The sequence below is a fragment of the Oryctolagus cuniculus genome, chromosome 1 (genome assembly GCF_964237555.1).
Source record: "Oryctolagus cuniculus chromosome 1, mOryCun1.1, whole genome shotgun sequence".
In the NCBI taxonomy this organism is placed as follows: Eukaryota; Metazoa; Chordata; class Mammalia; order Lagomorpha; family Leporidae; genus Oryctolagus; species Oryctolagus cuniculus.
The window spans coordinates 218198056-218222051 of NC_091432.1; the positions used below are offsets into that span (position 1 = coordinate 218198056).

The 23996-nt window shown below is 41.3% G+C and overlaps 1 long non-coding RNA gene across 2 annotated transcripts in view; it reads left to right on the forward strand.

Moving 5' to 3' along the window:
- The window catches only part of LOC127493231 (uncharacterized), a 125102-nt gene that overhangs the window by 60498 nt on the left and 40608 nt on the right, over positions 1–23996 (forward strand). The window contains exon 4 of one of the 2 annotated variants that reach the window (XR_011381732.1): positions 1–8996. This exon is cut by the window's left edge and continues 38644 nt beyond it. The exons of the other annotated variant lie outside the window; for it this stretch is intronic. This is a non-coding gene — a long non-coding RNA (uncharacterized lncRNA). Of the gene's footprint in view, positions 8997–23996 lie in introns of those variants that run through there. 2 annotated transcript variants of the gene reach the window in all.

A 23996-nucleotide genomic window follows, 5' to 3' on the forward strand; every position in this document is an offset into this window, starting at 1 on the left:
GAACCATCCCTGCATACCAGGGATAAATCCCACTTGGTCTGGGTGAATGATCTTTCTGATATGTTGAAAGCATTTCCACTAAGATCTGGAACCAGGCAGGGATGCCCACTTTCACCATTGCTATTCAATATAGTCCTGGAAGTTTTAGCCAGAGACATTAAACAATAAAAAGAAACCAAAGGGATACATTTTAATGATATTTTGTATTTTTTGGTTTCAATTTTGTTTGTCTTCTCTAATTTTAATTATTTCTTCCTCCTCCTAATTTGTGGTTTGTTTTGTAGTTGTTTTTCTATATCCATGAGGTGCATTGATAGCTCATTTATTTGATGCCTTTCCACTTCTTGGTGTAGGCACTAATTGCTATAAGCTTTCCTTTTAACATTGCTTTTGTTGTATCCCATAAGTTTTGATTTGTTGAATTGAACAATTTATTCATTTATAAGAAAGTTTTGATTTCCCTTTTGATTTCTTCCATGGCCCACTGTTTATGCAAGAGCATGTTCTTCAGTCTTCATGTTTGCATACTCTCTAGAGATTCTTAGGTTGTTAATTTCCAGCTTCATTTCTTTGCAGTCAGAAAAGATACATGGTACAATTTCAATTTTTTTTTTCAAATTTACTGAGACTTTCTTTATGGCCTAACATAGAAAAGTTCCATGCAATGATGAAAAGAGTGTATTTTTCAACTGTGGGATGAAATGTTCTGTAGATATCAGTAAGGTCCAATTAGTTCATAGTGTAGATTGGTTCTATTCTTTGTCATTTTTCTGTCTAGTTGATCTGTTCATTGATGACATTGGGGTATTGAAGTCCTGCATTTCTGTTGTATTGGAGTCTATGTCTCCCTTTAGATCCATTAACATTTGTTTTAAATAGCCATACATCCTGTAATTGGGTGCATATACATTTATTATATTCACATCTTCATGTTGAATTGATCCTTTAATCATTGTATAATGCCATCCTTTGTCTCTTTTAACAGCTTTGGTGTTAAAGTCTATTTTTTTTTTCTGATATTAGGATGGCTACACCTGCTCATTTTTGCTTTCCATTAACATGGAATATCTTTTTCCATCCTTTCACTTGCAGTCTGAATGTATCTTTATTGGTGAGGTGTGTTTCTTGTATGCTGGAAATAAATGGGTCTTATTTTTTAATACACTCAGCCAGTCTATCTTTTCATTGTAAAATTTAGGCCATTTACATTCAAGGTTATTATTGATAAGTAATGATTTGGCCCAACCATTTTTCCAAAAATATTCCTATTGTTTGCTTTGGATTTCCTTGGTACTATTACTGGGAGATTTTCTGATTTCACATTCTTTCATAGTGATAACTGTTTTTCTGTGTTTCTGTGTGTAGCACATCCTTAAGTATCATTTGTAAAGCTGGATGAGTATTGACAAATTCTTTCAATTTCTGTTTCTTATGGAATATGTTTATTTCACCTTTCTTCATAAATGAGAGCTTTGAAGGGTACAGGATTCTGGGTTGACAGTTGTTTTTCTTATAATACTTGAACTATGTCTCTCCTAGCCTGTAGGATTTCTATATTTTCTCCTAGCCTATAGGATTTCTGATAAGAAATCAGCTGTTAGTGTAATTGTAGATCCTGTGAAGGTAACCTGGCATTTGTTTGGTGCACATTTTAGAACCTTTTCTTTATATTTTACTGTTGAAAGTTTGGCTACAATGTGTTGACCACAATGTGAAGATTTTTTCTGGTCATGTCTATTAGGAGTTCTATATGCCTCCTGTACTTGGATATCCCTTTCTTTCTTCATATTAGGGAAGTTTTCTGTTATTGTTTCACTGAATAGGCCTTCTGATCCATTTTCTGTTTCCACACCTTCAGGAACTCCTAAAGTCTGTATGTTGGGTCATTTGATAATATCCTGTACATTTCTAACAGTGTTTTTTAGCTTTCTAATTTCTTCTTTTTTGTTTGGTCTGACTGTATAATTTCCTGTGCTTTGTCTTCTAAGTCAGATATTCTTTCTTTTGCTTAACCCAGCCTGTCGTTAAGGTTTTCCACTTTATTTTTTATTTGACATATTGGATTCTTCATTTCTAATATTTCAGTTTGATTTCTCTTCAAAATCTCTGTCTCATGGGAAAATTTTTCATTGCTGTTATATATGATTTCTTTAACTCATAGATTTGTTTCTCATTGCTTCTGAGTAATCCTATGACCATTCTTTTGCATTCCTTTTCAGGCATTTCCTCAATCTCTTCAGCTGCACCTTCTAATATTGAAGTGTTGTGTTCCTTTGTAGGAGTCCTGTTGCCTTCCCTGTTCTTGTTTCTTATATCCCTGCATTTATTTTTAGGCATCTGTGGAAACACTTGCTGGTTTTCTTTCTTGATGGGTTTTTTCTTTGAACTATGCCTCTGTGGCTTATTGGAGTGTCTGCTCCTTTAGTAAATAGAGGCATGTGCTGGGTGGAGCTAGGGAGCTCTGGCCAGTGTTCCAGTGTGGGGTGAGACATCTAAGTTGTGTGTGGTATATCTCCTTGATTATCAATAGGGGGAAGGAGGTATGATTATGCTTATGGTATAATCACAACCTTACCTCCTCTCCTCCAAAGTGCTCAGTGCCCAGGATTAGTCCACAGTGGGGACAACCCTCATCCACTCTGGTGCATGAACCACATGTATAGTCCTCAGTGTGAGTATGGAACCCTCTGCAGTGACCCACCCCTGGCAGTCAGGGAGCCCTGGACCTCTCATGCCAGACACAGTGATTTCTCAGAGACCTAGCTACACCCCACACCCTATCATGTAGTCAACGGATTCCCAAAGTCACAGTGCACAATGCTCCCACAGGTGAAGAGGATGACCTTCTGACCCACAAACCTGCCCCACCCATGGATTTATTCCTGAGCCAGCTACCTATGGGAGCTTCGCCTTGGCAGTTTAAGCCCTTGAGCCTGTGACAGCTTGAGAGGATAGGGATACCTCACAGTCCTATGTGGATGCCCAGCCCCATCAGCCCTTCCAGCCAGATTCAAAGTCAGTGGTAAACATGGATTTTTTTCCCTCTGATAAAATCCTCTAGTCACACACATGTGAGAGCTGCCACAGCCTTCATTGGCTTCATGATGGTGCCCTCTTCCTGCCAGTTGCTGGACACCTGTGTGTGTGGGGGTGGGTGGGGAGAAAGAAATGTGCTTTTCCTTCACTGCATTAGGTGGGCACCCTGCTCCCTGCTACAGCTCTAGGCCAGACTCAAAGTCAGTGTGGGTGTGCAAGGCTCTCCCTCATGCGATGTCAACAGTGACACAGGCTGCCATAGTCTGCCCCCACCTTGCTCTCAGAACCCGATGTCTCCTCCAGACCCCAGCTGCGGGATTTGTGTGTGGTGTCCCCACTCGCTGCTGAGCGTCTACACTCTCCATGCTGCTTCTCTTTCCACAGTGTTCCTCTTGTTTCTGGAGAATTTCCACTGCAACCTTCGCTTCAGCTCTCCCCTGGGAATATACTTCCTCCGTTTTTTTCTTCTGCTCTCTTCTCCTCGTCAGAATCCTTGACAGTGCAGATCGAAACATTTGCCTTATTGTCTAAGATTCTCTTGGAAAATGCTGGTCTATTCTGAAGTATAATCAATCTTGTCCTAAGGAGGGCTTACTCAGTGACTGTTATGGCCTGCATTGTACCTTCACAACTCCTATATAGAAAGTCTATTCCCAAGACCCTCCTAATGTGACTGACCTTGGAGATAAGATCTTCAAAGAGGTAATTAAGACTAAATGAGGGGGCTGGCACTGTGGTGCAGTGGGTTAACGCCCTGGCCTGAAGTGCCGGCATCCCCTATGGGCTCAGGTTTGAGATCCGGCTGCTCCACTTCCGATCAAGCTCTCTGCTATGGCCTGGGAAAGCAGTAGAAGGTGGCCCAAGGCCTTGGGCCGGCCCCTGCACCCACGTGGGAGACCCGGAGGAAGCTCCTGGCTCCTGGCTTCGGATCGGCGCAGCTCTGGCCATTGCAGCCAGATGGAGAGTAAACCAGCGGATGGAAGACCTCTTTCTCTCTGCCTCTCTTCTCTCTGTGTAAATCTGACTTTCAAATAAATAAATCTTTAAAAAATAAAAGATTAAATGAGGTATCTGGATGGGCCCTAATCCAACATGATTGGTGTGCTCACAAGAAGAGGCGATTAGGACCTAGACTTGGACAGAGGGAAGGCCACATGGAGATCCAGGGAGCAGGCAGCAATCTATAATCCAAGGAGAGAGTCCTCAGAACAAACTAGCCCTGCCAACAACTTCATCTTGGACAGCCAGTCTCCAGAACCGTTCAGTCCACCCAGGCTATGGTACTTTGTTATGGCAGCCTGAGTGCTAATATAGCGATCCTTCTTTGATTGGCTTATAACATAGGAGAGGGCACTAAACTCTTTCCATATTGTTCATTCTTGGCCATGGAAATATAGTAGGTTTGAGAGCCTTGACACAGATGTCAACTCAAACCACTCTTCCTGAATTGGTGCATCATCCTAGGTGTCCAAGGCTGTTATGGTCTCCACCCTCTGCCTCCTGACTATTGAGGAATGGATATAGAGTATCTTTTTTAGATTGCTTTCTTCCTGTAATTAAGTTTATGGCCTTCATCCTTGGGTATTTAATGTACTTATCTTTTAATCAGTAACTGGATTGTCTAAGTTTCCTAAGACAGTATAGGATCAGGAGGGAGAAAACTGAATTTCTTTTTTTTTTTTTAAGACAGTGACGTGTGTATTTATTCATAATTGACACATACATACATCCATGTGGGGTCCAGTGTGGTGTTCCAGTGCATGTAATGACCAGGTTAATTAGCATATCCGTCACCTTAAATGCTGATCACTTGTGTTGGGGACATGCAGAATCCCATTAGCTACTCTGAGACACAATTACTGTTCAGTGAGTGACCTACCAAGTTACCCCTCCCACCCAGCTGCTCCCGGGCACCCATGGCCCAAGGTCCATGCTCCTCCTCCCAGCCTCTGGTGATCCCTGTTCTTCTGAGATCAGCTTTCTAAGCTAAGAAAACTGAATTTCTAGTTCAATATCAAAAAGTCTGGTTTTTCAAATATTGTTATGTAATATTATCTATGATATAATATTATATACTATATAATTATACCATAACTGTAATAAACTGATACATATGAGGAATTTAAAAAATTTATGAAAATTTTTAATTATGGAAAAACTATGCCTGGGTTCAATGGTATATTTTGAAGGTTTATATCTAAAATTTCATTTTCCTTGCTATACACTTGTATGTGCTGTACAGTATTATATAAATATTTCATAATTTATTCATGTTGGCAGACATTTAAATTTTTGTAATTTTCCATATTATAAACAATGCTTTGAACATTCTTGTTCATCTCTCCTATTGTATATTATGAGTTTCTCTTGAGTGTGTACCTATGATGCTTTTTTTTTAAAAAAAATTTATTTGAAAGAATCACAGAGAGGGAGGGAGAGACAGAAAGATATACCATGCACCAGTTCAATCCCCTAATGGCCACAATGGCCAGGGTTGGGCCAGGCTGAAGCCAGGAACTTCATTCAGTTCTTCCACATGGGTGGCAGGGGCCCAAACAATTGGGCCATCTTCTGCTGCTTTTCTCAGGCCATTAACAGGGAGCTGGATTGGAAGTGGAGCAGCAGGGACTGATCTGGCGCTCCACTTGAGTTGCCAGTGTTACAGGTGGCAGCCAAAGCCATCATGCCATAATACTGGCCTCCTGTGATGCTTTTATAATTAAAATATTAAATATTATACACAGATATAAAATACGCTTGAAAATAATTCTCTATTTGCAGGTCTTAGTCCACCCGAACAAGGATGGACTGGGTCCGAAGAAAGATAAGTGCGCCCCTCGCTCGTTCCCCAGCCTCCCGATCCCGGAGACAGACAGGTGCAGCAGGGAGTCAAGTCAAGCAAGCAAGAACTCAGTTTATTGCACGCATAACAAAGCCTTTTAAAGCACAAAACCGCAGGATTACTGGGGCAGGGCATAAGGACCAACTAATTACTTAAAAGGTCATTTTGCGGGTTTACGGGGCGACTTTTTATAAGATCAGCCATATGTCTGTACACTCATCATCAGTTGTCGTCACCTCCCCTGATGCTGCACGGCCAATCAGCTTTGGTGGTAAATGACTTTGGGTACTGCCCACCTTACTTCTTTGGGTGCCATCTTTGAATTGCCTCCTGTGCCTAATTTCCCTGCAGGTGCCATCTTTGAATTGCCTCCTGTGCCTAATTTTTCCACATCTATTTGGTTAAAATTTAACAAATGGATTTTTTGGTTCAAAACACTCTAGTCTTAGGACATTCTAGAAAGCTGCTGTTTTATTATATTGCTGGTTAACTCATTTCTTAGACTCAATAAGAGAAGTTCAGAATTTTTAACTCAGTGGCTTATATTGAAATATCTTCAAAGACTTTTAGTTGAGATGCTATAATCTTCCTTTTATTTTCATGTCTACATACAGGTTTCAAGGTAGTAACAACAGTGAGGTATATAACCTACAATAAAGTTATATTACTTCCATTTATGAAGCTCGGCAAAATTAAGTTCTTTGCTTCAAATCATACAACAGAACTGGAAATCAGCCCAAAGCTCTCGCACACCTCACTTCATGATGCTGCAGGTTGCTGACATTTGTCCTCCTCGCCCCTGACGTCTGCTCTCGATTTGGCTGCTGGAGTTGACATAGGAGGAAAGGAAGTCTCTACACTGGGGAGGTTGCCTGTGAACCAGTTGCTACCATTTCTTAAAAGCCTCCGGTGTGCCTGTCAGACCCACTGCTAGATATTCCTGGATGGGTCTGAGTGCATCCTCAGAACAATATGATGTTGACATCATTCATTATCACGTTTTTCAAGTTGAGGGGAATGAGGCTCACAGCAAGTAAATAGCCAGGATCATCTAGGTACAAGAGATAGCAGTGTTGGGTCTCTGATTCAGGTGTCTTACTACAAAGCCTTTAGTTTTTCAAAAAATATCATATTGCCTGTAGAAGGAGAAAACACTAAAGGTACTATCAACATGATGCCACTTCCTCCCAGACTCTGATTAAACATATATACCCATGTTTCTAGAAGCAGTGATGGCAAAAATGTATCAGGTGATCTCAAAAATTCAATTTAGATGTGCCTTTGGGAGGACATGACCCTGAGCTCAAACCAAAACAGAATCTTTGGTGAGTTTTGACCTTCAATCCCTGGTTGAAATCCTAGCCACCACTGGTATTTAAGGGGTATAAAGATTTGGTCTGTGTCCCCAGGGATAATTGGTAATATTCAGAGAGGGGTTTGGTTTAAAAGCTTGGATTGTGAAGTTGGGAGGATTGAGTTCAAATCATGGCTCTTTAACTAATGAGTTGTGTGACCTTGAGCTGGTTACTTAACCTCCTGAGTCTCAGTTTTTCCATCTGTATAATAGGGATGATTAATAGTCACTTTTTTTTAAAAAAGATTTATTTTATTTATTAGAAAGAGTTACAGAGAGGTAGAAACAGAGAGAGGTCTTCCACCCACTGGTTCACTCTCCAGATGGCTGCAACAGCCAGAGCTGTGCCAATCTGAAGCCAGGAGCCAGGAGCTTCTTCCAGGTCTCCCACATGGGTGCAGGGGCTCAAAGACTTGGGCCATCTTGTACTGCTTTCCCAGGCTATAGCAGAGAGCTAGATAGGAAGAGGAGCAGCTGGGACTAGAACCAGTGCCCATAGGGGATGCCGGCACTTCAGGTCAGGACTTTAACCTGCTGCACCACAGCACCAACCCCAGTAGTCACTTCTTAGCATGTTCGTGTGATGATTGATTTAATCTATTTAAACCTCTTAAACAGTTCTGCAAATACTCAATGTCAAGCATTGTTACTGAATATTAATAGTAAAGAAATAGAGCATTGAATCAGGCTAGGCTTTCAGGGTCCTGCCAGGACATGAGAATATTCAGGTTTCCATTGTGGATGATTTAAAAAACTGGCACATCTTCAACGTCTCCTGATCCTACAACAAAGTCTACTAGATATTCTCAGTAGCTGGTGAGGCTGGCAGAGCCTACTAGGTAGCCCCTACCATCCAGGAGAAGGCCAGGTCCAGTGGTGGGAAGAGAGGGGAATTGACTCATCCCAGATCCCATCTACTCTCTTTCTCCTCCTTCTCTCTCCCTCCTTTTTTTTTTTTTTTTTTTTTTTTGACAGGCAGAGTGGACAGTGAGAGAGAGAGACAGAGAGAAAGGTCTTCCTTTTGCCGTTGATTCACTCTCCAATGGCTGCCACAGCTGGCACACTGCACTGTGCACATCACGCTGATCCGATGGCAGGAGCCAGGTGCTTCTCCTGGTCTCCCATGCGGGTGCAGGGCCCAAGCACCTGGGCCATCCTCCACTGTACTCCCGCGCCACAGCAGAGAGCTGGCCTGGAAGAGGGGCAACCGGGACAGAATCTGGAGCCCCGACCGGGACTAGAACCCGGTGTGCCAGCACTGCAGGTGGAGGATTAGCCTAGTGAGCCGTGGCGCTGGCCTTCTCTCCCTCCTTTTCTTTGTGGGGGATCCTGTGCCTGGCTGGGAGACTGCCTGCCTAAGTCAGGCAGGAGGTTAGGAGGGCGTGGCACACCATGCCTCCGGGGAAGGACCCTCTGAGATGACTGCTGGCAGGGGGCAGGAGCCTCAGGCACATTTCCCCCACTCCTGCTTCCTGCTGCAGGGCCTTGTAATTGCCAATCAGGTAAACAGCTCCTGGGTGTGGTCTAGGCCCATAAGGACCCTCTAGAAGGCTATGTAGGCTACGTGACCTTCAAGTTGATTGGAGAAGCCTAGTGGTGCCAATATTGGCTTTATCCTATAGAATTAGTGTTGCCCTGAACTAGCTACGCCCCCTCTGCCTGCCCTTTAAAAGCTCGTGATTGATTGTTAATAAACGGAAATGTTCACCAAAACTGTCTCCAGAGCTTCTTGTTGAAGAATGCCATTGCCCCACCATCCCAGCAGAGTGCGCCTCGAAGGATGAGTCCCATTTCTTCTTTCCTTCCAATGGAGAAACAATTGTATCTATTTATGAGGCACAATGTACTGTTTTGATGTATGTTTGCATTGTAAAACTATTAAACTAATGAGCGTACCTATCTCTTCACCTACTTACAATGTTCTTCCTACTTATTCTTTTTAAGGACGGAGCTCTGATGGCTTCAGTTTGGGTAAAGTCTTCCCTGTAGTCTTTTTAGCTTCCAAAGGTAGCTAGAGAATAAAACAAAGACTTCTAAAAATCCCGTTGAACAGGTCATTTCCTCTTCATTGCAAAGACCGCACAAGATTCACTTTGTATTTATTAACATGGCAGATTGAGCACTGTTAGAGCGTAGGGTCTGAGGTAAGCCACAGTTGGGCTGGCAGCTGTGTTGGCATGAAAGTGAATTGCTTTGAAGCATCTGTGCTGTTCTGTCTCCATGGCCAACCTTCTGTCGTGGAAACAGTCGTCCGAAATAAAGGGTCTTTCTGTAGGCCCTGGAGAAACCAGGGATTCTGTTGCTCTTTTCTCCTAGAATTATCCAGTTATTCTTGGGAGTGCTTTCTTTCTGTGTTCCAAGAAGTTGCCATGGTTACAGCTTAGTTTGTTTATCTCAGAATGACAACCTTCACATGGTCCATTTTCAAGAGAAGTCACATAACTTTTTGCCAGTACAGCTGGGAGGGGAAGTTGGGCAGAGTTCAGTGAAAGTGCCACTGCTGACAGCATAATTGAGCTGCATCAAGGGTTCGGGGACGAGTGGACCTGAACCACACAGCTGGGTTTCATGTTAGCGAGAATGACCTCTGCCCTGAAGGGGGCTACAGGGCCGAGGTCTAATTCTGTCTTCGCCCTTGGTGTGACGTCAGATGAGTCATTCTCTTTCTTGTCCCGTCTGTGGATGAGGATGTTTGGCTAAATGGTCTCAAGGATCTCTCTCTTTTGGAATGCTTTGTAGCCTTGTAGGCTAGCAGAAAACCATATGCCCACCAGAGGGCGATATGCCCCACGTCTTGGCATTGCCCCAAGTCTATGTAATCACCAAACCAAGTGCCCTTGAAGAGGAAAGTCATGACCCACTTGCCTTCCAGGGAAGATCGATTTTAAAAGACACTAGTTACGTTGTACCTTAGATCTACATTTGACCAGGGGTCTTCACATCCATGATTTCTTGGCTCTCACATCAATTCCCTGGGCCTGATGTAGGCTTCCCATTCCACACACCAAGGGAACTAAGGCCCAGGGAATCTAAAGGAATTGCTTTAGGCCATGTGGGTTTCCAGTGGTAGACTCTAGAACTTATTTCCCCATCCCCGACTTGTCCTTCTGGGCCTTTCCCAAGTGGACCTCAAGAGGTCGCCTCTGTTTTTAAGGGACTTTTGTTGAACTGAGAAGAAAATTGACACAAGGAGTCGGGTAGGGCAAAATAGAAAATGACGTTAGGGTCAGAGGTCAAACCTGAGCTGCATGAGTAGACAAGAGCTTCTTTCTTTGAAATTTTCTTCTGGGGTTTGGACTAAATGTTCTGTAAAGTGGGGCTGCCAGTAGGGACTTCAGTAGCCCTGGCAATACGTTGCAGAGAGCAGAATCCACTGTGGCGCATTTAAGCAGCAAAGGACTTTTTGAAAAGTTATTAGGAAATTCTCAGAATCTCCAGGAGGGCCAGAGAGCAAGAATCTGAAATTACATAGCCAGGAACCATGACCAACCCTGCGGTGGGGGCTTTTCTAGGAAGAAATCTGCTGCCACAGCCGCTTGGCACTTGGCGTATTTGGAAATGGGTACCACCATGGAAACTGATGCTGATGGAGCACCTCCTATGTCCTGTGTCCTCTGCTGCACCTGTCCAGTGTCGTCCTGTGGGAGAGGGCTCGGTCTCCTTACAGATGAGGAGTACAGGCGTGGGGAGTGTATGACTGCTCAATTAAATCCAAAGTCTGGCCTTCAACAAAGCGAGAGGTTGCAGACCTTGGTGCCGGGATTACCCTCAGTCCTCAAAGGGTGACTTTTGGAGATGAGGGAGTTTTTTTTTGGGTTTCTTACTGCCTTTGTAACTCTTTTGTTTAGTAGTAACACTCGTATAATGACACTTTGAAATGTTCATGGGAAATGGAATTAAAATATCAGTATATTTTGGTTCAGGTTACTTTGAAATCTGTGCATGAGAGAGGTCTTCAAAATGTTCATGGAAAATATGAATGATGTGCATAAATTTCAAGATTTTTTGGCATCCCAATAAATTTGAATTTGAATTCATTATTTTTCCATAAATGCTCGAAGCATTCTTACAGGGAAGCAAAGAAACACAAAAGGATGTTAAATTCCCATTTTCTGTTTATTTCATTCCCTTGTGCCTCTGGGCCCTCTGCCACATAGCAGTAACCCCAGAGATGGGGAAATTTCCCATCGGATGCTTTGTGGACATTTCTTTGATTTGCCTCTTTTTGAATATAAAAATGTTGGACTTGGTAGAGATCGTGACAACGACTCACCCAAAATTATTAGTTTGAAAACAGTGAAACTGAAGCCCAGGGCAAGAAATTACTTGTTCAAAGTCATACAGTAGGAGAGTGGCTTTCACACATTCAGCTCTTGTTTAATGAGTTACTCACTAAATGCTAGGGCCTGGATATAGCACAAGACAGGCCATAAGACAGAGGTAGTCTTGCCCCATAGTATCGTATTTTTTTGTTTTTAATAATTTTCATCTACTTGAAAGGCTGAGAGAGAGACAGACAAGACAGACAGACAGACACACTCACCCCCACACACACGCCCCTTCCAACTGCTGGTTTGCTTTCCAGGAGCCAGGGGCCAGAACTCCGTTCGGATCTCCCTGGGGGGTGACTGGAGCCCAAGCACTTGAACTATCAGCTGCTGCCTCCCAGGATTCATTTGTAGGAAGCAGGATTGGAAGCAGAGGTGCCAGGACTCGAATCAGCACTCGGCTATACAATGTGGGCATCCCAGGGGGTGGCTCAGCCTGTTATGACACAAATGCCTGCCGATGATTTTCTGATCTTAAAGTAATCTGGAACAGATCTTATTTGGGATCTTTTTTTATTTTAAAAATAATAAGAATCACAAATGCTTAATGTCAGATAAATAGGAAAAATTGTTAAAAATAGTAAATAAAATTGTTTCTTTATTAAATATCAAATTGTAGTGTTTAAGAAAAAAGACTATGAAATGATGGTGAAGGTATGTTGACTCCTGCAGCCTCATGCACTATTGATGTGATTCAGCTATTTTAATACCTTTTGAAACACGTACATCCAATGGGAGCTGGATACATTGTGATATTGGGAACCACCAATTTTCATCTAAAAAATAGCTAAGCTCTTCAATAGTTGGACATTTGCTATCATTACCTTTCTCTCATTTTGCCTCCCCGACCACAATAATACATGTATGTTTAAATTTTAGCTTCAAGTGACTACAAGATCACAAAAACATTAAAACTTTTCTTTGGATTACTATGATTACTACTACAGAATTGATTACAATGAAATAAACAGAATACATTGTAACAAATATGAAACATAAATTGTATCTTTTAATTAGAGGGATGAGATTGAAGAACAAATTCATGTCCCTGTAGAGGTTATCAGTGGTAGAAAGGGTAGCCATCACCAGCAATTAGATTTTTGTTTTTTTGATAGATTTTGGTAGAGGAAACTTTTCCTCAAGTAAATAAATGGAAATGGAAGGAGTTCTTTTTGAGTAATGTTACTCAAGTCCTTGAACTTTCTTGAGGTACATTTCAAAGTCATAAAATTGTCTGATATCAAACAGCATTTTAAGAAAAAGATTTATTTTATTTATTTGAAAGACAGTTACAGAGAGAGGTAGAGCCAGAGAGAGAGAGAGAGATCTTCCATTTGTTGCTTCACTCCCCAGATGACCGCAATGGCCATAGCTGAACTGATCTGAAACCAGGAGCCAGAAGCTTCTTCTGGGTCTCCCACAGGGGTGCAGGGGCCCAAGGACTTGGGCCATCTTCTACTGCTTTCCCAGGCCATAGCAGAGAGCTGGATTGGAAGTAGAGCAGCTGGGACTCAAACTGGCACCCATATGGGATGCCAGCGCTGTGGACTGGGGCTTTAACCCACTGCACCACAGTGCTGGCCAAACAGCATTTTTAATATCTATAAATTGACAACTCCTTGAATTTTGTTGAAAATAAAGACAAATTATTAGCTTCATTGATTATTTCAAAATCGACTCTGACATCTTGAATTGTTCTTTTTGGTACTCATCATCACCATCACCATCGTCATCATTGTATTAGAGATACATGGAAAAATGTGCCTTTCTTTTGTAAAGTGAGAGAGAAATGGCTTTGATAGGGGAAATGAGGAAGAAGTAACCCCAAAGCCTTGTCTTGCCCAAGAATGTGTTCTGAGACAAGCAGGTCTGGATTAGGGACATGTCCAAATGGGCACAGATGATCTAATTGCTGTGATCTAATCATGCAAGTCCCTATTCAAGTGCCCTTTGGAGTAAGTCACAGTTTGAATACTGCTGACAAGCTTGTGCAGGTTATACAATGCCACTGTGTTTCAGTAGATACTATGAGAAATGTCACTGAAGGACAGATTAGAAGATATATTAACTTAGAAAATGATTACACACCAGTGTAGGCAATATGATTCCAATTTTGCTAGAGACGCATCTGGATGATTAAAAACAAATGCTTTTCTCTAGGTAAATTTTAATTTTTCTTATAATCTAAATGTCCTAGGCCTCAAAAATGTGTGACTACATCTTCCTTCCATCCCTTCTGTCCACAGTTGAATATATATTTTAGAATTATTTTTACACAGTTAAAATTTTCAATTATTTTAAATGCATAATATATATTTAGTATATATTCCAGTTAAGATCTTCGGTGTACCATTTGGTCAACATTTATAAGTGTATATGAAGACATCAAACATTTCCACTAACCCAGAAAATTCCCTAATATTCCTTTCTACTTAGTTTTCCCCAAATTGGTAATCCCCCAATAGCTACTGATTTGACATCTGTTCACACAGGTTATTTTTGCTTTCTCTAGATGGAATTATACAGGAGGTACTCTTTTGCATTTGGGTCGTTTCACTCAGCATAATGTCTTTAACATACGTTCATGTTGTTGCATATGTTAGTAATTTGTTTCTTGGGACCGGCATTGTGGCTCACTTGGTTAATCCTCCACCTTGCAGTGCCGGCATTCCATATGGGCACTGGGTTCTAGTCCAGGTTGCTCCTCTTCCAGTCCAGCTCTCTGCTGTGGCCCAGGAAGGCAGTGGAGGATGGCCCAGGTGCTTGAGCCCCTGCATCCACATGGGAGACCAGGAAGAAGCACCTGGCTCCTGGCTTTGGATTGGCGCAGTGCCGGCCGTTGCGGCCATTTGGGGAGTAAACCAACGGAAGGAAGACCTTTCTCTCTGTCTCTCTCCCTCTCACTGTCTATAACTCTGTCAAATAAATTAAAGAATTTGTTTCTTTTCATTGTGGAATAGTATTTTGTTGTGTGAGTATACCACCATTTATTTCTTCTCCTGTTCAGATATATAAATTTCATTAAGACATTTAAAAACTATTTTAGAATAGTTTTTATTTTTTATTTGACAGGTAGAGTTATAGACAATGAGAGAGAGAGAGACAGACAGAGAGAGAGAGAGAGAAAGAGAGACAGAGAGAGAAAGGTCTTCCTTCCGTTGGTTCTCTCCTAAAATGGCCACTATGGCTGGAGCTGCGCCGATCCCAAGCCAGGAGCCAGGTGCTTCCTCCTGGTCTCCCAGGCAGGTGCAGGTGCCCAAGCACTTGGGCCATCCTCCACTGCCTTCCTGGGCCACAGCAGAGAGCTGGACTGGAAGAGGAGCAACCAGGACTAGAACCCAGCACCCATATGGGATGCCAGCACTGCAGGTGGAGGATTAACCAAGTGAGCCACAGTGCCAGCCCCAGAATAGTTTTAGATTTTTCAGCAAGTTCCAAAGATAGTCTACCCAATGTAGCCTTTTGCTAATAGCTCATGTTCATATGTTACATTTGTCATGACTAATGAAACAATTTTTTAAAAATTTATTATTTGAAAGGCAGAATTACATAGATAAAGGAGGAGATGGAGGGAGGACACAGGAAGGAGGGAGGGAGGGAGGAGGAGAGAGAGAGAGAAAGAGAAGGGGAGGGGAGGAGAGGGGAGGAGAAGAGAGGATGCTTCCATTTTATGATTCACTCCCCAGATGGCCACAATGGCCAGGTTTGGGCCAGACCAAAGCCAGGAGACAGGAGTTTCATCTAGGTCTCCTGTGTGGGTGCAGGAGCTCAGATACTTGGGCCATCTTTTGCTGATTTCCTAGGCACATTAGCGGGGAGCTGGATTGGAAATGGAGCAGCTGGAATATTAACCCGGTGCCCTTATGGGATGCCTACATCATGGGTGGTAGCTTAACCTGCTGTGCCACAATGTTGGCCCCATGAAGCAATTTTGATACAATATTAAGTAAAGCCTGTAATTTATTAACATTTCCTTAGTTTTTCTTTAATGCCTTTTTGTTGTTCCAGTATCCCATTCAGGACAACCATTGCCTTTAGTCATTCTGCTTCCTTAGGCTCTTCTGGGTGTGACAATTTTCCAGATCTTCCTTTTTGATGACCTTGATAGTTTTGAGGACTACTGGTTAGGTAGTTTGTAAGAGCTCCTTCATCTGGGTTGAAGTTTTCTCATGGTTAGAGTGGGATTATGGTTTTCTGGAGACAGACAGAGAACTAAGTGCAGTTTTCATCACATTGTATCAAAGGGACCCCCTGTCAATGATATCAACCAGTCTTATTAATAATTTAATATTAATAATTCTGTGGGTCTTGCCATCTATTCAGATAAGAATTCTGAATATCAACTCAGAATAAACCAGGTAAGTTTTTAATGTTTTTTTTCAGTGAGAGAAATGCACAGGAAAGTGAGGGCTATATTTAGGGAAGAAAGAAGTCTGGAGATGTGTTGTCACTGATGATGCTAAGCCTGACCCCTTGTATAGTTTCTCTACTATGAAGTCATTCTTCATAGTAGAGATCAGTGTACTCTACACTTCGAGGGGAAAGTCACTGTGCTCAGCCCATCCTGAAGGGATTGTGGAGTTGGGCTCTAGTTTCTTGAGTGCAGAGAGCCTTCAGAAATTATTTGGAATTCTTTGGTATGGGAGATTTGTCTATTTTCCCTTATTTGTTGACTTTTCTGCTTATAGCAATATTGACTCATGAGTATTTGTTTTATACTTAGGGCTATAATCCAATACTACCTTATGAACTTTGTTGCTCAAATTGTTCCAGCTTTGGCCATTTGATGCTCTCCTAGTTGGCTATGGAGTCTTTTTTTTTTTTTTTTTTTTGACAGGCAGAGTGGATAGTGAGAGAGAGAGAGACAGAGAGAAAGGTCTTCCTTTTGCCGTTGGTTCACCCTCCAATGGTCGCCATGGCTGGCGCACTGCGGCCAGTGCACCGTGCTGATCTGGAGGCAGGAGCCAGGTGCTTCTCCTGGTCTCCCATGGGGTGCAGGGCCCAAGCACTTGGGCCATCCTCCACTGCCTTCCCAGGCCACAGCAGAGAGCTGGCTTGGAAGAGGGGCAACCAGGACAGAATCCGGCGCCCCGACCGGGACTAGAACCCGGTGTGCTGGCGCCGCTAGGTGGAGGAATAGCCTATTGAGCTGCAGCGGTGCCGGCCAAGCTATGGAGTCTTTCAGCATAAGCCCACCATTGTATTTTTAAAAGATTTTCTTAATTCCTCCTCATAGTTCTCACCACCAAGATAGCCATTATTTTTGGCAATGCCCTGAGGTATGACCTCCCCCACACTATTTTGAATAACATCAGTACTATCAAGGAGAGTTGTATGTACTCCCTATTGCCACTATCATAAGTTACTGAAAACTTAGTGACTTAAAATAACATACATTTGCCCTATTAGTAATCTTAGGGTAAGAGGTATACAATCACAAGAGTAATAACTAATTGGATAGAGGGTGGTAATGGTGGTTGTTAGGGGGAGACAGGTGCAGGCTTTGTGCCCCTGGCAGCATCTGGATCCCAAATCACCCTTCTCAAAGGCTTTCTCAATGCTTTTCTTTATTTCTCATGGTTCAAACAATAAGCAAGTTTCAATTTTGAATTCAGCAAAGGAAATTCTTATCAAAATTCCTTTGACAGACTTTGGTACCATTGTTTGGCATAATTTTTCTTTTATGAAAAAAAAATTTTATTGATTCGAAAGATAGAGACAAATAGAAGATGCTAGTTCATTCCCTGAATGTCCCCAACAACCAAGTTTGGGTCAGGCTCAATCCAGGAGCCAGAAATTCAATCTGGGTCTCCCATATAGGTGACAGAGACCCAATCACTTTTGCTACCCATCATCTGCTGCCTCCCTAGGTACACATGATCAGGAAGTTAGACTTGGAAGTGGAGCTGGAACTTAAACATAGGTACTTGGATATGGGATGCTGGTGTCCCAAGTGGCAGTTTAACTGCTGCACCAAATGCCTGGACTTAATTTTTCTTTTATATCAGGAGGTGATAAAGTGCAACAGTTGAGTGTGAACCTGGGGACCAGTGTTGCTATACAGCAGATTAAGCTGCAGCCTGTGGTACAGGCATTCCATGTGAGTGCTGGTTGGAATCCTGGCTGCTCCACTTCCATTCTAGCTCCCTGCTAATGTTCCTGGGAAAGCAGTGGAAGACGGTCCGATTGCTTGGGCCTCTGACACCCACGTGGTAGACTAGGATGGAGTTTCAGTCTCCTGGCTTTGGCTTGGCCAAGCCCAGACCATTGTGGCCATTTGGGGAGTGAACAGCATATGGAAGACTGATTTTCTCTCTCTCTCTCTCTCTCAGTGTGTGTGTGTGTGTGTGTGCATGCGCCTGTCTTCCCTGTCTATCCCTCTCTCTGTAACTCTGCCTTTCAAAAAAAAAAAAAAAAAAAAAAAAAGAGTGTGAACCCTGGACTGCCTATCTTCAGACGCATACCTGACAGTAGCTAGTATATGTCTTTGGAAGAGTAATCTCTCTAAGCCATAGTTTCTTGATGGAGCCATGCATATCTCCTATGCACTGTTTAGTCATTTTTCTTACTCTCTCTCCTCAGGTTGACCTGTTACACTATTTATTGATCTGTCTTTTCATATCTGGACTATAATTCAAATATATTTTTAGTCAAGGTATATTTGAATTTTTTTTCATAGAGTCTCTGTTGAGATTTCTCATCTTTTCAACATTCTTCTGTTTTCTTGAATATATTTGTTATTTGAAGTATCTAATAAAGGCAACGTCTGAATCATCTTTGAGTCTGCTTCTATTTCTTCATTATGCCTCATAATTATTTTTATTTTTAAAAATATTTATTTGAGAGGTAGAGTTATAGACAGTGATAGGGAGAGACAGACAGAAAGGTCTTCCATCCATCGGTTCACTCCCCAAATGGCCAAAAATGGCCAAAAATGGCCAGAGCTGAGCCAATCTGGAGCCAGGAGCAAGGATCCTCTTCCAGTTCTCCCAGGTGGGTTCAGAGGCCCTAGCACTTAAGCCACCCTCCATTGCTTTCCCAGGCCATAACAGAGAGCTGGATCAGAAGAGGAGCAGCTGGGACTCGAACCTGTGCCCATAAAGGATGTGGGCACTGCAGGCGGAGGATTAACCTACTCCACCACAGGGCTGGCCCTGATGCCTCATAATTTTTAATCAGATGCTGGATGTAGTGAGTGAAAAATTATAGCGGCTCTGCATGATCTTACTTTCCTCCAAAGACACTTTTTTTTCCCCTGAAAGGTAGATTACCTTGAAATAGTCTTTATTAGAGCTGGTCTACTTCAGAGTTTCTTCTACTCTGAGAATATGGCTTTTACTCCTTGGTCATGGTTCCTTTTGTCTAGTGCATGGTCTTCCTGAGGACCCAACTAAAATCCTAGGATATTTACCAAGGTCCTATGCTTTGACAGAGCTTGAATTCAAATCTTAGTCTCTAAATACCATGAAGTTGTAAGAGTCACTGTGCACTTACTCCTCATGTAAGATCTCTGTCCTTAATGTGCTGTACATTGTGATTTAATGCTATAACGAGTACTCAAACAGTATTTTTCACTTTGTGTTTCTATGTGGGTGCAAACTGTTGAAATCTTTACTTAATATATACTAAACTGATCTTCTGTATATAAAGAGAATTGAAAATGAATCTTGTTGTGAATGGAAGGGGAGAGAGAGCTGGGGGTGGGAGGGAAGTTATGGGGGTGGGGGAAGCCATTGTAATCCATAAGCTGTACTTTGGAAATCATATTCATTAAATAAAAGTAAAAAAAAAAAGTACCATGAAGTTGTTGGAAGCTCTGCTCATGTTTCTAGCCTCCAAGTGGCTATTTTCTTCTGGGTTTTTTGAGTTTCCTCCTGTGCATGAGCATCTTAGGAGTTGGCTATATGGAATTTATATGCAGAATTTCAGATCCCTTTTCTATACTTTCCTACCTTTGTGATGCTAATCCTCAGGTTCTCACTGTCTTGGCAGTCTTGAATTTCAACATCTGCTGCCCCAGGCTGGTAGTCTGCTCTTTTATGTATGGGCACTAATTTTTTCTCACTGTGATTTTGAAAATGCTCCTAAAAAATGAAGGAGAATGTAGAGCTTGTTTCAATTGCTTTTATTATTTTTTTTTGCATGTTAATTCTGTCAGAGAGTATTTTAGATAATTTATGTAGCTTTGATAGTAACTTCCAGTGGGAAGGTGGTCTTTTATAAACTATTCTATAAGGGCTTAAACTAAAAAGTCTTTGCCTTAATTTTGAAGAATATTTTCAGGGTAGGTTTTGGGTGTAATGTGTAAGTTGCTACTTGAGATGCCTGCATCCCATACTGGACTGCCTGGTTCAAGTCCCTGGTTCGAGTCCTGGATCCTCTGTTTATTGTTCAGGCTCCTGCAAATTAACCCCCTGGTAGGCAGAGGTGATGGTTCAAGTAGTTTGGGAGCCTGTCAGCCACACGGAACACATGGATAGAGTTCTAGGCTTCTGGCCCAGCACTGGCTGTTGTGTGCATTTGAGAAATAAACCAGTAAACAAAAGTTCTTTCTCTATTTCTCTAGCTTTCAAACAAAATGAAAAGTAATTAAAAAAGAATATTTTCATGTGTATAGAACTCTTGGCGCGCTCTCTCTCTCTCAGAGAGAGAGCGCATGTTTATATTAGTGCTTTAATGACATTATTCCACTGTTTTCTAGCTTTCATCGATTTGTTGAAAAGTCAGTTGTCAATCTTAATATTGGTTCCTTGTCTTTTTCCTCTGACCAGCTTTTAATATCTTCAATATTTTCTCTTTTGTATGATCTTCAAAATATGCTTTAAAATATTTGTCATACTTAAATTAATTGAGCTGCTTGAATTAGTAGGTTGGTAACCATCACCAGTTTTGTAAAATTCTTAGCCATTTTCTCATCAAACATTACTTGGTGCTTCTCTGTCTCTCCTTTCTCTGATACTAATTTACCATATTCTATATGAGTTAACAATCCAGTATCCATCTTTATCTTACACTTTGTTTTGTTTTCCTTTGATCTTTTGTTCTCTTTGTTTCAGTTCAGATATTTTCTATAAGTTGTCTCCACTACTTTGTGCTATGTCTAGTTTGCTCTCAATGTGATGAATATGTTCTTAATTTCAGAATTATTATAGTTATGGAATTTTCACTGGGTTCTCCTTTGTTGATTCAATTCTCTGTTGAAATTCTCCATTTTCTTAACTGCTTTGCTTACCTCTTCACTTGCTGCATTGAACTATCATTTATAGCTATTTTAAATTCCCTGCTTGGTAATACCAATACAGGCTTTTGTTGCTTTGACTTTGAGCATAAGTCAAATTTTGCTGTATTTTGAAAATCTGGTAATTTAATTGTGTGCCATGAGGGGGTAGGTATCTAAATATCTTCCATCAGATGAGGTTTGTCCTCAGATTAGGTAATTAGGTAAAAGGATAATACTTCAGTCTCATCAATGATTGAGCTAGGGTGGGACTGAGTTTCAGTTTTAGTAAAACTCAGTCAACTTATGATTCATTCTTGTTCTTCAGTCATGGCCTTTGTTGGTTTTTGATGAAAATCCTGGTCAATCTCTTTCTATTCTTACCTGTGACTGAGGGACTTTTGGTTACACACTTTGTTAGTTTGGGGCTTAGTCCTTTAGCTTCACATTTGCCACAACTTCAAAACCTAAACACGTGTCTTGATATTTTGTACTTGGGGCAGTCTCTTTCCCTTTAATGGAACTTCTACACACTATTATGTCACAGAAACTTTTCCTCTGCCCTTTAGGATCCCCAGAGCAGGTCTCCGGTCTATTGCACTGCTCCAGAACTTAGCAATTTACTCATAGGGAATATTGGGCTCCTTACATTTCCAATATATACATGTATATCATGATACACATATTACTGAAATGAAGCCATGTCTGGTCTTCAACTTGATTTTGTCAATTCCAAAATGTATTATGGGTAACTTTCCAGATGAATGTGTATGGTTCAATCTTACATTAGTATCCTCTCTCTCTTTCTCCACACACACACACACACACACACACACACACAGTAATTTTTACATTGATGGAACATTAGAGAATTTCACATTTTCTACTGTTACTAACAGTACTATAAAGAATGTATATGCTGGTGTGAAGTTTTGAATGTTTATGAGCATCTAACATTTAAAAATAATTGACAATTACCATACTAAGTTATTTTGTGTGTTTCAGATCACTTAACCCTCACAACAAATCTATGAGATAGCTTCTACCAGCATTCTCATGTTGCAGATGAGAAAGATAGGCTAAGACAGACTAGGCTACTTGTCTAAGTTCACACCCTTGGTGAGTGACAGAGCCTCTGTTTGAGTTCAGATATGTCTGATTCTAGAAACTTAAATACTGTGCAATTCTGTATGTGCCAAGAATTTGAGCATTTCACAGTATGCATATTAAAATTTCCTTCACATGATATACAGGAGGTACTTCAAAAAGTTTGTGGAAAAATTTATCCTAATTAAAGGATAAGTTTTTTAGGCACAAAATCATTTTGAAATACATGCATAGCTTTATCATAATGTGAATTTCCTAAGAATTTTTGGAGACCTTTCATGTGTTTAAACTGGCTTTCCAAAAGCCTTGCATAGCCTTTCAGATTATAATTCTGATCTTTGTATAAAATAAGAATTAGATAGTTAACTTTGTAATAAATTCTCCCAAAGGAACATGCATTTTTTTTTCACTTTGACATCCAGGATCTTCTGATGTTGACCTTATAGTCATTAGTGCCTTTGATAAAGCATTTCCAGCTCTTTGCTTTCTGGATGTATGGTAGAACTGTACTTTCTCTAGCTTTGAGTGCAGAGATTACTCTTTGGCCAAAGAAATCTGGGCAGAATTGAAGTACATCAAACAACTGGGAACCCATTCTGGATATGTAGTATGAACCAGAAATAAACTTTGGTTGAAATTTTGATTCTTTTGTTAATATCATGTAACCTAAGTTTTCCAGACTCCTAGAGCCAAATCTATGTCTTCAATTTCTGTGTTATAATTTTCCATCACTGCATTCAGTCCTTATGAAGACTTTGTGTCTTCCTTTCTCTGCCTCTTTTCATTGTTATTATTCTTTCTGACTTTTAAAAATTTTATCCTTACCATAGTTATGATGGTATCATACTTTCTTTAGGAAACCTCTCCAGACCACCCACATCTACAGGTAAAATGTGTGATACAATGACTTTAAATAAGCAGACCTAAATTTAAGTCTCTTTTTGGCATGCACACTGACTTTGTGCAGTGTGATGTCTTTGAAGCCTGTTACATACCTTAAAGAATGTTCGCTACAATAATGGATTGTATCTAATGGATGTGTCTAATGTTACCTCCCTAAATGTTATCATGGATAGGCTTGCAACTTTTACTCATCTGTAGTCTAATGGGGGAGTACAGCCTGCTCAAGGCAATGATCCAGGGAATCAGAATGAAAGAGTCTTTTGTCATCTTCAATGTGTGGCTTCCAAGGTTCTCCTGGGGAGGACAAGAGAAGTTGTGAAGGTTCATACAGAGGTGTTATGGGTGAGGACTAGAAGTGGTACATGGAACTTCTCATGGACAGGACTCATACCCAAATCTACACCCAACTGTAAGGGAGTTTGGGAAGTATAGTCTCCATATAGGAACAGAGGAAGAGAACCTAAGTTTGGTCAAGCTTGCCAGTCTTTGCTCTATTGAGTATCTTCTTCCACCATATAAAAGATGTGGATAATAATTTTAATCTCAGGCTTTGTTGTGAGGATTGAATAAGATTCTATATAGAAAGTACTGATATAGTACCCAGCATAGACTGGGTATTTCAAAATGTAAGTTTCTCCTCTTTTGGATTTGTACCTTTGTTTGGGTGTTGTATACAAAACTGTCTTGGCTTATAAGCTTTTCATGTGACTTCTTCATCACTGAGTTTTCCACTGAGTGAAGTGTGATGATGGACCTCTATTAGATGTTTAATATAAATATGGTGGTTGATTGTATTTGCTGAGGTGAGGAGAGGATGTAGACTAAGTTTACAGACTCCAATAATCCACAAGTGACAGATAGTATGGGTTGACATAGGCCCAGCTCTGTGCAGAGAGAAGTGGTTCACCCTGAGTAGGATAATTTTGATGACATGTTACTTCCTTTTCGAAGCTTGCTTGAAGAAGCAGGGGCAGAGGGCATGGCTGTGACACCTAGTCCATGATGACTGAGGAACCATGGGTGTTAGGTAAGACTAGGGAGCTGAGGCTAGGAAGTAGGTGGGGACAGTTTTCTCCTAAGAGGAATCATACCCTGTGTCTAATGTTACCTCCTTACACAGAGTAACCATTTTACCCATGGTGAAGGGCTGGCAATTTGTGTGGCAGATATAAAGAGAGTCCAGGCCCTAGCACTGCTTGGTGGGGAATT